Genomic DNA, 16695 nt, shown 5'->3' with positions numbered 1-16695 from the left:
TATATATATGCTATGTGTTCTATGTATAAAACATCTGTATAAAACACACTTACTTTTTTTTATATAAATAATAATGTATTGTGAACCCAATAGAAAACCCATGTGAGTCAGTCCAATTGGTTGTGGAAATATTTTAATTATATATATAATTTATTTTTTTAATTAAATATGGAGTGGTTAACTCATTCATTATCCATTCCTAGAATCATTCCAGTCTTTACAATAGATTGAACATGGTTGTATATTTAGCCAGGGGAAGATCTGCTGCAGTTATTTCAAACTCGTGGAAATAGAGATGTAAGAATTTGGAAGAAAAGTATATTCAAAATGAATTTAAAACTCAACTTTATGGTTGTGGCGTCAGAGCTCTGAAAGGTATAGCTGTGCTTGAGTGTGCACTGATATTTATTCTGTAGGAACATAAGAGAGAGTTCATAACTTCGATATTTTGGAATAGTGAAGTGGGTTTTATTAGTGTTTTTAGAAACCTACAGCAATTAAATACCAGATCCCATGAATTTATATAATGCCATGGTTGTGACAAAAGCCAAGAAATTAAAGTTTCTGACACTCCCTTCACTAGTTAGAGCTTTGTACTCTTGTATTATTTTTTCAAGGTTAGTTTGTCAGCCTTAATTTTTAAATTCCTGCCTTTTATTGATTTATACACTGAATTATTTAAGCACTTTTTTTGTATCTTATAATTTACACTGCCCCAAATTGTGAAAGAAAATTGGTGTATTTTGAATCTATGAATTACAATGAAAAGATGTGCCAGACCATCCAAGATAGGTAGGCTTGGTAGGATTTTATTTTTATTAAACGTTGGTAAAAGTCAATTTCACTGTACACACAGGGCAACAAAAAATATTTCCATTGATAATAATCAAAATTTATAGCTAGTCAGAGTAATAAAAATCTCGAGAACTGGGTTTAATTTAGGGGTATTCACTTCGTATATTTTGGCACGTAATGTTGACAAACTGTGTTTTAAAATTTATAAAGCTTTAACTTCTTGAATTTCAATGCCTATTGTCTTTAAATAATTATTGTCTGGCCCACTCCATAATTTCCCACACCTGTAAACATTTAAATAAGTAAAAATTGAAAAAAATGCTTAAAAATAAACATTGATATTGGTGTCAAAATTATATTTTAAAAAAATTGAATTATGCCAAGCCTATAGATAGGTGATTTATCCTTCCCTAAGATATCATGCTAAAGTATTTCCAGATGTATGTATCTCGGGATGTACTCTTTGTTTATTAGAAGGCCACCTTTGTTAAACAATGGAGTTTTTTCAACCCATTGAGCAGGGACACTTAAGAAAGGACAAGTGCACAATGTGCAAATAGATGCTTCATTTTAAAGATACAGTCACAGTGCTGAAGGATCTGTTATGTAAAATTTCCTCTTCTTTTCTCAAATGTCAAAGTGTGTGTATGTATATGTGGGGAGAGTGAGAGAGAGATAATAGTCTCCTTGAGGTATGAGGAATGTGGTCAACTAAGAATGTAGTACAAAGTTTAGTCTATTTAAAAAGTTTAAAGTAAAGGAAATCCCTCCCACTTTGGAATTTGATTCAGAACTAAGCCTTCAACTATATTTACAAGGCATTTTTAATACAGTAGGTCATACTCTTTCAATAGGAGAAGTTGTACACAGTCCTTGCTTATAGACACCCCCCCAACCTGAAGCAAATACTCACCAGCAACCACACACCACACAACAAAAACACTAACCCAGGAACCTATCCTTGCAACAAAGCCCGTTGCCAACTATGTCCACATATCTATTCAGGGGACGCCATCATAGGGCTAATCACATCAGCCACACTATCAGAGGCTCGTTCACCTGCATATCTACCAATGTGATATATGCCATCATGTGCCAGCAATGCCCCTCTGCCATGTACATTGGCCAGACCGGACAGTCTCTACATAAAAGAATAAATGGACACAAATCAGACGTCAGGAATTATAACATTCAAAAACCAGTCAGAGAACACTTCAACCTCTCTAGTCACTCTATTACAGACCTAAAAGTTGCAATTCTTCAACAAAAAAACCTCAAAAACAGACTCCAATGAGAAACTGCAGAATTGGAATTAATTTGAAAACTGGACACCATTACATTAGGCTTGAATAAAGACTGGGAGTGGATGGGTCATTACACACAGTAAACACACAGAGTCTATTTCCCCATGTTTATCCCCACCCCCACCGCACTGTTCCCCACACTTTCTTGTCAACTACTGGAAATGGCCCACCTTGATTATCACTACAAAAGGTTTTGGCGTTTTTTTCCTCTCCTGATGGTAATAGTTCACCTTACCTGATCACTCTCATTACAGTGTGTATGGTAACACCCATTGTTTCATGTTCTCTGGGTCTATAAAATCTCCCCACTGTATTTTCCACTGCATGCATCCAATGAAGTGAGCTGTAGCTCACGAAAGCTTGTGCTCAAATAAATTTGTTAGTCTCTAAGGTGCCACAAGTACTTCTTTTCTTTTTGCGGATACAGACTAACATGGCTGCTACTCTGAAACCTGTCATGATTGCTATGATCATTTAAAGAAAACTGTTCTAAGTCTGTTGTCATACAGTTCAGCTAGTCAGTGCTTTAGGGTCTGGTTATAAGTGTTTTTTGTTTGTTTTTGTTTAACTTATTACTGTAAGCACTTTCTAGGTCACGTCTCTCTATTTTATATAACATTTCACTTGAGGGAGCTAGAAGGGGGCTTTGCTGCGGCCATTTATGTGTCCTCATAACCAGGTCAGAGTGAGAACAGAGGTGAAGGACATTTAAATTATATTGACCATGTACAGTCAGAGTCCACTATTATTTATCGGCCATGATATTATTATCCTCCAGCAAATCATTTAGACTAAGTGGCTAAAGGCCTTTGGGAGCAGTATTCCCAACTTCACAAATATGAAACAGCAGGTAGCAATCACAGCCTAGTTCCTGGGAGTAATTCTTCTCCTGCAATTGCTTTGCCTTCTAATCGTCCAACTGAGAGAGTGAGAAAGAGAGAGGGAGATGAGTAATGGCTGAAAAATAATATCTCATGTGCAGCGTAACCAGAGAAGAGCCATGTTTGTAGAGTAGGGTATTCATTATCAATGGTATGAAAGACTTTAATATTAGTAATCTTTTGAGCATCTGTTACTAGTTTAAATTCTCTTTTATGATGTTTATTAATGAAATAATATGCATATTCTTAGACAATATTGTTTGCTGCTTTAATTTCAATTGCATTAAAATCTGTACACGACAACGTGAGGGTCTGTGAGGGAAAACTGCCTTCTGACGAAGACATAAAACTTTCAACTTTAGTATTTCCATAGACTGTCATGCCTATGGGCACCAGGGTCATTATATCTATGAGAAAAGAGCATGTAAGTAATGAGCGGTGGGAAACCATTAGTATGCCTGAAACAGTTTAATGAAAGCTTGGATCATGATACATCAGGAGCTGTTCTCATCATTTGGACAGTTCCATCTGCATCTTTAATAATTAATTCAGTTCAGTAAGAGTTCAGCTTGCACACTCATTTAGAAGCCTTCTTCAGAGAACACCTCTTTGGCTGCCAGTCCCAGAGAGAAATAGGCTTCTGCATGGCTAAGAGCAAAGATCTGCAGATACACAAACAGTTTTAGAGCTGCATTTGCCAGGTAACAAAAGCTCCAGGGAGGACAAAAAGGGTCAGAACATGTGCAGTTCAACTAGGTTACTTCAGAGTGGTGTTTCTGTTCTTCTGTCTTATCATATCCATGTCAGCACTGCAGGCTGTGTGGAATGAATTTTAAACTGCTAAGCTCAGGCAGGCAGGATTCAATTGAGCAGGTTGATGGCTATAAAACAAACAGTATGCTCCCATAATCTGTGGTCAGAAAAGCCCGAATTATTTTGACTTCTATATAGCTCCATGTTCATTCATACCATTAAGATGGATGAAGTTGGTTAGACTCTTGCTCAGCCAGGACTACTGGGGTATGATCCTCACAGATGGAGCTAATAAATTCGCCCGGTAAAGGTTATTTAAACAAAGATTCCGAGATGTTCTATTTAATCAATACAGGAAAAATGTGTGGTCATTTTATTCATACTGAAATATGTTATTTCACTGGTATGTCTCTGTGTGTGTGTATATATATATATATATATATATACACACATATACATACACATTATATGTATATAAATATATATTGTAGATGTGTGGTTTTATACGTACACACATGCTAATTATGGCAGTGAAAGACGTGATAAATTGCATTTGTCATATTCCTGACTTTCATTCTGCCACTTATCTATCTTTCTTAGGATTCCTAGTCTTTCAGACCTCTCTGCAGCTTATAACAAATTTTTTTTCAAATGCACTTGAGACAAAAATATTTCCCTCAAAATTACACTGGTCTGATGCGCAGGACAGACAGTATTCAGTCCGGCATCATTTTAAGGTCCAGTGCCGTCTGATTTTGCAGGGTTAGAAGCAAGACTTCTGTGTATTGGTAAAGAGAGATTACCCAGCTTCCCCTAGGGTATTGAACTTGCTGCTTGCTCTGTAAAGTCCTCAGATATTAGATTTTATGACATTTTTATAGAGAGAGATTTTTTTGAAATGTTTGTGATAATTTTCTTCTTCCTCGATCTTGTATATCAAATCAAATCAGTATCTTAGATGTCTGTATATGAATGGAAGAAGTATAGGGAATAAGCAGGAAGAACGGAAAATGCTAGTAAATAAACACAACTATGACATAGTTGGCATCACAGAGACCTGGTGGGATAATACACATGACTGGAATACTGGTATAGAAGGGTACATTTTGCTCAGGAAGGACCGGCAGGGAAAAAAGGGAGGTGGTGTTGCCTTATATATTAAAAATGTATACACTTGCCTGAGATTGAGGTGGAAATAGGAGACAGACTTGTTGAAAGTCTCTGGGTAAGGATAAAAGGGGAAAAAAACAAGGGTGATGTCATAGTAGGGGTCTACCACAGACCACCAAACCAGGAAAAAGAGTTAGATGAGGCTTTTTTCAAACAGCTAACAAAATCATCCAAAGCACAGGGCTTGGTGGTGATGGGGAACTTCAGCTACATCTGTTGGGAAAATAACGCAGCAGGGCACGGATTATCCAGGAAATTCTTGGAATGTATTGGAGACCATTTTTTATTTCAGAAGGTGGGGACAGCTACCAAGGGGAGAGGCTGTTCTAGATTTGATTCTGACAAACGGGGGAACTGGTTGAACATTTGAAAGTAGAAGGCAGCTTGGGTGAAAGTGATCATGAAATGACAGAGTTCTTGATTCTAAGGAATGGTAGGAGGGAGAACAGCAAAATAAAGACAGTGGATTTCAAGAAGGCAGACTAGCAAACTCAAGGAGTTGGTAGGTAAGATTCCTTGGGAAGCAAGTCTAAGGGGAAAAACAATAGAAGACAGTTGGCAGTTTTTCAAAGAGACATTATTAAGGGCACGAGCAAACTATCCCACATAGGAAGTTGGCAAGAGACCACCCTGGCTTAACCAGGAGATCTTCAATGACCTAAAAATAAAAAAAAAAAGAGTCCTACAAAAAATGGAAACTAGGTCAGATTACAAAGGATGAGTATAAGCAATAACACAAGTATGTAAGGACAACATTAGAAAGTCCAAGGCACAAAATGAGATCAAATTAGCTAGAGACATAAAGGCTAACAAGAAAACATTCTACAAATACATTAGAAGCAAGAGGAAGACCAAGGACAGGGTAGGACCATTACTCAATGGGGGAAGAGGGGGAGAATAACAGAAAATTTGGAAATGGCAGAGGGGCTTGATTACTTCTTTGTTTCTATTTTCACCAAGAAGATTGGTGGTGATTGGACATCTAACGTAGTGAATGCAAGTGAAAAAGAGGTAGGATCAGAAGAGGCTAAAATAGGGAAAGAACAAAATAAAAATTACTTGGAGAAATTAGATGTCTTCAAGTGACCAGGGCCTAATGAAATGCATCCTAGAATACTCAAGGAGCTGACTGAGGAGATATCTGAGCCATTAGCAATTATCTTTGAGAAGTCATGGAAGATGGGAGAGATTCCAGAAGACTGAGTCAGCAGTGTGCCCTTGTTGCCAAGAAGGCCAATGGCATTTTGGGATGTATAAGTAGGGGCATAGCGAGCAGATCCAGGGACGTGATCGTTCCCCTCTATTCGACATTGGTGAGGCCTCATCTGGAGTACTGTGTCCAGTTTTGGGCCCCACACTTCAAGAAGGATGTGGATAAATTGGAGAGAGTCCAGCGAAGGGCAACAAAAATGATTAGGGGTCTGGAACACATGACTTATGAGGAGAGGCTGAGGGAGCTGGGATTGTTTAGCCTGCAGAAGAGAAGAATGAGGGGGGATTTGATAGCTGCTTTCAACTACCTGAAAGGGGGTTCCAAAGAGGATGGCTCTAGACTGTTCTCAATGGTAGCAGATGACAGAACGAGGAGTAATGGTCTCAAGTTGCAGTGGGGGAGGTTTAGATTGGATATTAGGAAAAACTTTTTCACTAAGAGGGTGGTGAAACACCCCTTCCTTAGAGGTTTTTAAGGTCAGGCTTGACAAAGCCCTGGCTGGGATGATTTAACTGGGTTTTGGTCCTGCTTCGAGCAGGGGGTTGGACTAGATGACCTTCTGGGGTCCCTTCCAACCCTTATATTCTATGATTCTATGAAGACTGGAAAAGGGCAGATATAGTGCCCATCTATAAAAAGGGAAATAAGGACAACCCAGGGAATTACAGACCAGTCAGCTTAACTTCTGTACCCGGAAAGATAACGGAGCAAATAATTAAGCAATCAATTTGCAAACATCTAGAAGATAATAAGGTGATAAGTAAAAGTCGGCACGGATTTGTCAAAAACAAATCGTGTCAAACCAACCTGATAGCTTTCTTTGACAGAGTAACAAGCCTTGTGGATGTGGGGAAGTGGTAGACATGGTACCTCTTGATATTAGTAAAGCTTTTGATACTATCCCGCATGACATTCTCATAAATAAACTAGGGAAATGCAACCTAGAGGGAGCTACTATAAGGTGGGTGCATAACTGGTTGGAAAACCATTCCCAGAGAGTAGTTATCAATGGTACAGTTATGCTGGAAGGGCATAACGAGTGGGGTCCCGCAGGGATCAGGTCCAGTTCTGTTCAATATCTTCATCAATGATTTAGATAATGGCATACAGAGTATACTTGTAAAGTTTGCAGATGATACCAAGCTGGGAGGGGTTGCAAGTACTCTGGAGGACAGGATTAAAATTAAAAATGATCTGGACAAACTGGAGAAATGGTCTGAAGTAAATAGGATGAAATTCAATAAGAACAAATGCAAAGTACTCCACTTAGGAAGGAACAATCAGTTGCACACATACAAAATGGGAAATGACTGCCTAGGAAAGAGTACTGCGGAAAGGGATCTGGGTGTCATAGTGGACCACAAGCTAAATATGAGTTGACTGTGTGACGCTGTTGCAAAAAAAGCGAACATCATTCTGGGATGCATTAGCAGGAGTGTTGTAAGCAAGACACAGGAAGTAATTCTTCTCTACTCCGCTCTGATTAGGCCTCAATGGGAGTATTGTGTCCAGTTCTGGGCACCACATTTCAGGAAAGATGTGGACAAACTGGAGAGAGTCCAGAGAAAAGGAACAAAAATGATTAAAGGTCTAGAAAACATGACCTATGAGGAAAGATGGAAAAAATTGGGTTTGTTTAGTCTGGAAAAGAGAAGACAGAGAGGGGACATGACAACATTTTTCATGCATGTAAAAGGCTGTTACAAGGAGGAGGAAGAAATATTATTTTTCTTAACCTCTGAGGATAGGACAAGAAGCAATCAGCTTAAATTGCAGGAAGGGAGGTTTAGGTTGGGCATTAGGAAAAACTTCCTAACAGTCAGGGTGGTTAAGCACTGGAATAAATTGCCTAAGGAGGTTGTGGAATCTCCATCATTGGAAATTATTAAGAGCAGGTTAGACAAACACCTGTCAGGAATGGGCTAGATAATTAGTCCTGCCACGAGTGGAGGGGACTGGACTGGATGACCTCTCAAGGTCACTTCCAGTTCTATGATTCTATATTTGGATTTATGATAAGACAGACTGTCTTTACAGGTGGAGGAATTTTGTTCTAAAAAATAGTTCCTGTAAATTCTTTTACAGCTATATAAAATGTTTGTAGGAACACAGGAATTGCAATGCTAGATCAGACCAGTGGGCCATGTATCCCATGTCTCCCAGTGCCCAGTTATCATATGCTTTCAGAAGAAAGTGCAAAACATTTTAGTGGGCAATTATGGAATAACCTATCTGTGCTATGTAGTGATTTTACATTATAATTCTCTCAAATTTATCTGTGGACTGTCTCATTATTCATGTAAAGCAGAATTTTCAAACCTTATTGGCTAGTTAGACTCCTAAATTCATATATAGGCACTTAAAAAGAACTGGCCTGATTTTCAGAGGTGCTGACCCACCCAGCTCCCAGAGTTAGCCCAATGTTGACTGTTTTTGAAAATCACCCTATGTATGTATAGGTAATACAGCTAGAGATGAGCTAAGGAGGCAGTATTTAGACTTTGGTTTAGAATTGATATTTGAGGCCAAATCAGTATTAGGGTTTGGATTCTGATTTTAGGAATCCAAAATTTCATAAGACTTTGCCTAAAATGGTGGAAGCCTTGTGAATTCAGTAGCTCTGCTAATCACAAGAAGATGCAAAATTTTGGTGACATCAAATGAACTTTCATTTCTTCGAGTGCTGTTCCTGTGGGTGCTCTAGGCGACTGTGTGTCCTGGCGCTGTTGATCGTAGATCTTCGGTAGCAGTGCCTGGTCGGGATGCACCCACCCAGTTGTTGTCTCATGGCGTCGTTAAGGTCTGTTTGTGCGTGCGTGTCCTGCACCCCCTCAGTTCCTTCTCAACTGTTCTCAGCTGAAGATGGGACTCGGGGCAGTGCTGAACCTCTTGCCTGGTCACTGAAGGAAACAAGTAGAAATAGTTAGCTAGAAATATCCCAGTTCTTTCCCTTCCTTTAGAATAGTTATTCATTGTTCGTTATTTTAAAAAACTAAACAACTTTTTTTCTCTCACGTTCATCTCCTGCTGAGACTTTCCCCCCCAGGCAATCATAGCTTCATGATGCCGGCGTCCCCTGGATACAAAAAATGCGGCTTCTGCAGTCAATCTATGCCACGGTCTGATGGACACACTGTGGGTGAAGTGTCTAGGTGAGACACACGTCCCCACAAAGTATGTCCACTGTAATAGCCTGACAACCAGGGCTCGCCATGACGGAGACAAGCGGCTGAAAATGCTCCTTATGGAGAAATCCCTGCAGCCACCAGCAGAGACGGGCACAAGTAAACCCTCTCCCTCACACTCCCCTGCCAGTTTGGAACTGACCAGGAATGCGGCTTCACCCTCTCATGTGAAGAGGCAGGAAGCCCCAACCTCTCCACACAGAGACCTACAGAAACTAAAAAAGGTCTCCAGCGAAGTCACTTCCCTGGTGCTGACAGCACCAAGAACCATCACAGCTGACCTCCCCACCACCTCAAACATGGCTCATATGGGGCTCAGAAACAAGGACTCAACCCCCCCACAGCGGGCAACTTTCCTCTGCACCAACCCTGCCGGCACCGCAAACAGACTCGGTACTGGCTGCGCGGTCCACCCCGGCACCAACAAGACCGTCAGCACTGAGACTGACAATAACCCCCCCTGCAGCCACACCACTCCCGGCGGGCACCTATAGGCACCCACCAAGGCTAAATAGATATCACTGCGGAAATTGGCTCACAGTCTGAGACCCTTAGCACCGCAACCCATGAAGCAGCAGCAATTCTTAAATCATGCTGACATCTCCATGGCCCCACAGCCTGATTCCCCTCTCCTAGGCACCGAGCGCTCACTCTTTGATCAGCCACTCTCACCACCTGACCTGGTCGCGCTCACTGACAGTGAGAATGACATGCCGCAGCAGGCAGAGTTTTCCCTGCCTGACTTTCCTCCCCCTCCGGAGCCATACCTATTTCAAGGCATGGCACCCCACAAGAACCAGCCTCAATTTCCCTGTTTTGTCCCCCCATGGGCAGTGCCCCACTTTTCATACCCTATGTAGTGGCCACAGTGGTACCCTTGGTCTGCCCATGATGCCAATCCTTCTTGTGGACCCTCCACCAGACTGCAGACCCACTCTGCACCTCTGTCTCCAGCTCCATCTACATCCAGAGCTCCTGAGCCCCCCACCTTGAAGAAATGGGCTATGAACCTTTCCCTGTATCATCTGATCATAATTCTCTGTCAGCTGAAGATGAAGCTTTCATGCCACCACCACCACAGAACATGGACGATTTTAAGTAGCTCCAGGAACTTTTTAAGAGAGCGGCAATCAGTCAGGACTTTCCATTAGCAGGAGACAAAACACAGACTCCTGAAAATCCTCCAACTCTCTGCGCCATCAAAGATTGCACTACCCATAAATGAGGCCCTACTGGAACCTACTGACACTATATGGCAGACCCCTGCCTCCATCCTGCCAATATGTAAAAGGGCTGAACATAAACATTATGTACCAGCTAAGGATGTAGACTTCTTATTTTCCCACCCACAGCCCAGCTCTCTTATGGTTGAGGCAGCTACCAACAGAACAAAGCAACCACAATACCGGCCCACTCCACAAGATAAGAACCTCAAACGATTTGACCTCCTGGGCCGCAAGGTTTACACCTTCTCCACTCTGCAATCCAGAATTGCAAATTACTCCCCCCCCCCCCCCGCAAGCTACGACTATGACAATTACAACAAGTTATTTGAATTTACCTCCCATATCCCAGAGGACAGAAGATCAGATTTTAAATCAGTCCTCGTCAAAGATCAACTGGTGTCTAGGACGGTGCTACAAGCATCCCTGGACATGGCTGACACAGCGGCCTGTACTACCGCCACTGTGGTAGTGATGCGCCGGTCTTCCTGGTTGTCTGCATCTGGCATCCCTAAAGATCTGCAGACCAAAGTGAAGTACCTTCCCTTTCATAGGGATAAACCTTTTTCCAAAAAAAACCAAAACAAAACAAAAACAAAAAACCCCTGATGAAGTCCTTCACACTATGAAGGACTCCAGGGCCACTCTATGCACACTGGGGATATAACTGTCTGACGTCTTGTCCTACCCCCCACCCCCCCACACACACAGAAGGCAACGGTATCAACCTTATCAACAATATCACCGGCCCCAGTTGAGACCATACGATAATGGGAAGAACTGCAACAGACCTCCCAGGGCAGACAAAACCAAGTGCAACCAACTACATCCCACACATTGGGAAACAAACAACAATTTTGAAGCCTTGTTTGGGGGTCTGCGTGACCATCCCTTGGCACCACCACTTATTTGCCCATTTGGCCACCGTCTCCTGTTTTTCCACCATGTCTGGCAACAGGTCACACAGGACCACTGGGTCATAGAAATAGTACAATTGAGCTACTCCATCCCTTTCACTTCATGCCCACCCACCCTTCCCTGTCCCTCTTCAGGGACCCCTCTGACGAGCGCCTACTTCAAGCAGAGGTGACTCATCTTCTACAGCTCTGTACAACATGTACCGGCCCAACATCGGGGACAAGGGTTTTGCTCTCACTACTTTCTGACCCAGAAGAAAGGCGGAGGATGGCGACCTGTACTAGACCTATGAAGACTAAACAAATTTGTACATGTTCAGAAATTAAAAGATGGTCACATTAGGCACAGTAATACCCGCGCTGGAACAAGGGGAATGGTTCTCAGCCCTCGACCTACAGGATGCCTATTTTCAAATATCTGTTCACCCAGCACACAGACGCTTTCTGCGATTCACAGTAGGGCACGAACACTTCCAATAGAGAGTGCTACCATTTGGACTCTCCTCAGCACCGAGAGTGTTCTCCAAGACTCTTGCAGTAGTGGTGGCCCACCTACGCAAACACGGAATTATACTTTTCCCCTACCTAGACGACTGCCTGATCAAAGGCCGTTCATACAACGAGACATTAGAGGCCACTTGTTTTACCATCTCCCTCTTCCACAGTCTAGGCCTGCAAATAGACTTCCAAAAGTCCCTCCTGATACCCACACAGAAAATCGAGTTCATCAGGGCTCACCTGGACTCAGTTTTGACCAGAGCCTCACTCGCACACACCAGATTCCTCGCCATCACACACCTCATAGGCACGTTATCTGTTTGCCCCAGAGTAGAGGCAAGAACATGCCTGCAGCTTCTTGGTCACATGACAGCCACCACCTTCATGGTCAAATATGCCAGACTACGTATGAGGTGCCTTCAGGGTTGGCTCAGCTCTGTATACAAACCCAGCAGGCACAGCCTCCGCATGATGCTAACTCCTCCAGCAAAGGTTTTAATCTCCCTACAATGGTGGACAAAACTGGGGAACGTATGCACAGGCGTCCCTTTCCATCAAAATTCCCCTGTGCTCACGCTCATGACAGATGCTTCCCTGATAGGCTGGGGAGTGCACCTGGGAGCTCACACAACACAGGGCCGATGATCCCTGTCAGAGACATGTCTGCACATAAATCTTCTAGCGCTCAGAGCAGTCAGATATGCCTGCCTCCACTTTCTCCCAGTCATAAGGAAAAAATCTATTTGGGTCTTGACACACAATATAGCATGCATGTTCTATATCAACAGATTCGGGGGGGGGGGGGATCACACTCTCTATGCACAGAAGCCATCCAGCTATGGAATTGGTGTATACAACATCACATAGAGATCACTGCTTCCTACCTGCCTGGGTGTCAGCACACTACCGCCAGACACTCAGCAGACACTTCTCACAAGAACACGAATGGGAATTGCACTCCACGATACTGCGGTAGCTCTTCTCCTACTGGGGCACCCTGTCGGTAGACCTGTTTGCCACAACACAAAACTGCAAATGCCATCTATTCTGCTCCAGAGCAGGACTTGGGACCGCATCCCTCGGAGATAAGCATACTAATGGCCTACCCTCCCTACACAGTTTTCTTCAAAGATAAGATTACGATGCGACCACACCCCAAATTTCTTCCCAAGGTGGCGTCCACTTTCCACCTCAATCAGCCAATATACCTACCTGCATTCTACCCCAGACCTCATAAGAACACACAGGAAGCGGCATTACATACTCTTGATGTCAGACATGCAATTGCCTTTTATTTAGGTAGCACTAAGGCATTCGGTAAATCCCCTAGACTATTTGTGTCCACTACCGAACGATTGAAGGGTGCTGCTCTTTCTTAGCAATGACTCTTCAAGTGGCTATCTGAATGCATTAGGTCATGCTACCAGACCCAGAATGCTCAACCCCCAGAGGGCATCAGAACACACTCTACTAGAGTGATGTCAACATCCATTGCATTCCTGCAACATGTACCTATTACCGACATATGCAAGGTGGCCACATGGGCATCAGACCACACATTCACCAAACGTTACGCTATCACACAGAACACTATGGCAGACGCCATGGTAGGCCACACAGTACTGTCTACCGTTATCAAAGACACAACTCCAAAGTCCCACCAACCATAGTGGGTATGCCTCACATTCGCCTGGAGTAGAGCACCCACAGGGAGAGCACTTGAAGAAGAAGAGAAGGTTACTCACCTTGCAGTAACTGAGGTTCTTTGAGATGTGTGTCCCTGTGGGTGCTCCATTACCCACCCTTCTCCCTTCTACTTTGGAGTACGAATCAGACGACTCTATGGTAGAGAAGGATCTGAGGGGGTGTGGGACGTGTGCACACAGATAGACCCTAACGATGCTGCAAGACAACAGCTGGGCGCGTGCATCCTGACCAGGCACTGCTACCGAAGATCTCCGATCAATGGCACCAAGACGCACCGTCACCTGGAGTGGAGTACCCACAGGGACACACATCTCGCAGAACCTCAGTTACTGCAAGGTGTGTAACCTTCTCTTAGTGTGAAGCTGTGCTAGATTCTGAGGGCCTGTACTGTTGTTCAGCAAGACTCTTTGAACCTATCATCACACATTGCCTGTGCATTTGAGTTCTTAGAAGTCCACCCAAGATGAAGGTCTCTCCTTAGTTTGGCTTGCAGCAACACATCTACCAACTGGAGTTGGAGCTCATTAAAGGATAATTTCTTTTAAAAATCTATTAGACAGCAGATACGTATTAACTGATAACTCACTGGTATTTACTGGAGAATGTCAAACTCTAAAAGATGAAACTACTAACTCAAGAGATTGGGTGTCCCATATTTTTTATGGAGGAAGAGGAGAATAGATATAGATCAGCTGAAGGTTAGATTGATTTATAATGCTAAAAGAATAATTAGATGGACTTGGGGCAATGTTTGATCTTCTTCAGACAGGTGGAAAATTCGATGTAATGTAATGCTGCAGTTGTGAAAGCAAAAAACATCATGTCCATTGGTTGAATTGTTATAGGCTACAGAGAGGCCCATTTTTGCAGAAGTGCAAACACAAAACTCTACCTGCCATTCGATAGGCCTCTGTAGATTTTATGCATTGGAATGTGATTGTTTTTTTAAATTTCTATTGATATTAAGAAATTCAGTATTTAGGATGACTTATTCTTCTTAAAACAACAACTTCAAATGCATTGAATCATCTGGATAACAGCTGATACAGATTAGTGGAAAAGAAGCAAAATATCTGGTTCATTCTCTCTCGTGCATGCACACACACGCTGTCCTCAATAGAAAGAGGAGTTAAAGCCATTTATTCTAAAAGTAATTGTTTTCCATCATGTTCCTGTGTCCTTTCTGCTTGGTGTACTATGTAATAAAATGAATTTACCCAGAACAGCAACTTATTTAAAAGAACTGAACCCCTTTTTCCATGAGAGGAGGTGAGTGAGATAAAAGAGGATGTGTCTTTCCCCAAGGTTAGCTCGATGCCACTTACAGTTTTTGCACAGCTAGAATAATTTTCTGATAGTTACAGAGCGCATATACAGAACCAATGTTTTTTAATTCTTTTTCAGAGGTGAACTAGTGTTCTTTTGTTGCTGATGTTTCAAATTATATAATTTTTCACAGAGATGAGGAGAACAAGTATCATATCATCTGTTGTCATAGTTACTTTGTCTTGAAAGTACAGTCCTTTAATGCCTTTTATTTCTAAGGTTCTTTTTCATCTACCATAATACAACTTTAGTAAAATACTGGGCTACTTTTCAGTTCTATTTTCTAAATTTTAATGAATATTGAGAAAATGTTTGGTAACAGCCTCCGATTCTGCAATGAAATCCATACAGGCAAAGGCTGCGTGAAGCCCTGTTGCCCTATTAGAACATTGTGTAGGCTCAGGGGTAGGGACTTGACTGCTTGGATATCAATGCAGGATGGGATCCTTACTCTATAAGGCTTCTATTTTTCCACATTTTAGATGCCTAGCTGCCAATTAGACTTCTCATGTTCAAAGAATCATCCTGCCAGTTTTCCTCGAGTGCTGGTGCCTATGGGTATTCACTGTTGGAGTGCGTGCACTCCATGAGCCCAGGACTGAAAATTCAATAGTAGTGTCCATTGGTCTGTTCTTTGGCCATTCACCTCATGCTCTCAACGAAGTGGTAAGGGATGACACAGACCTACTGCCTCTACTACTCACAGCCTGAGACCAAACTGTCCTGTGTTTGTAGCTTTCTAGTTTGCTCAAATCTCTAACTAGTAACACTGTAAATAGTTTATTATTGTTAATAGTTTTAGTATTTAGTTAGTGAGTAGTCTTAGTCACAGTTACAGAGGGGGAACTCCTGGCCCCTATTAGCTAATTTTCCCAACACTCAGGGTACATATGCCTAAGGTCCCAAACTTCAAGTCTTACCTTGTCTACCTGTGGGTCTTACCAGTAAGTGACCTGCATGAGAACTGCCTCTACTGCATTGAGGAATCACACATCCCATCAAAGTGTGAGATCTGCCACTCCTTTTCCCCTTGCCCTAGGCAGTCTCAGGAGTTCAGACTCTGCAAGAACCAGATGGAGCATTCTGTGAGACTTTGATCAGATCGACCTCCCACTCTCCACCTCACTGACTGGAACCTAGCAGGCTCAGGGACTCTGCAAAGTGGAAGCATGAAGAAGACAAGGAGAAATACGCTCGTAAGAAGGCAAACAAGTCTCATCAGTTCTCAAAGAAGGGAGCTGTATCTTCCCTCAAGACTGCATGAGACTCCATACCACAGTGGGAGGTGCTCCTGGAGTTCACTGGGAGCACAAGCCAGCTCTGACAGTACTGGGAGCACAAGCCAGCTCTGACAGCCAGCTTCCAGTGCTCCAAAACCATCCTCAAGGGGTATAAGGAAAGTGAAAAAGCACTCACCATCTGCCCTGGCAGTACTACACTGCATGCCTAAGCTTGCACTGACAGATCACATACCGATGACTTCTTCCAATTCTCCTCTGGTCAGACCTTGGTACGCCCTTCTCAAGGATCATCAGGACCCTGCTTTCCAGGGAATACCCGTAGCCACATTGCCAGAAGACAATTGGTACTGCTGGCTCCGCCCTTCGAGTTGGATGGCTCTTACTCTGTGGAAGTGTAGAAGCTGTTACTGCCAGTTCCACCAATGGTCTGCACACACAAAGTCAACCTGTATAGGGCTGCCAAAACCTCATCCCAGGACTCA

The 16695-nt window shown here is 42.7% G+C and overlaps 1 protein-coding gene across 24 annotated transcripts in view; it reads left to right on the top strand.

The window, feature by feature from the left end:
• ADGRL2 (adhesion G protein-coupled receptor L2) overlaps nucleotides 1–16695 on the top strand; it is a 492078-nt gene that overhangs the window by 454107 nt on the left and 21276 nt on the right. The gene's annotated exons all lie outside the window — the stretch shown is intronic.

The sequence above is a fragment of the Caretta caretta genome, chromosome 8 (assembly GCF_965140235.1).
Source record: "Caretta caretta isolate rCarCar2 chromosome 8, rCarCar1.hap1, whole genome shotgun sequence".
NCBI classification, from domain to species: domain Eukaryota; kingdom Metazoa; phylum Chordata; order Testudines; family Cheloniidae; genus Caretta; species Caretta caretta.
The sequence above is the reverse complement of the archived record's forward strand: the minus strand, read 5'-3'. Positions and strand labels throughout refer to the sequence as shown.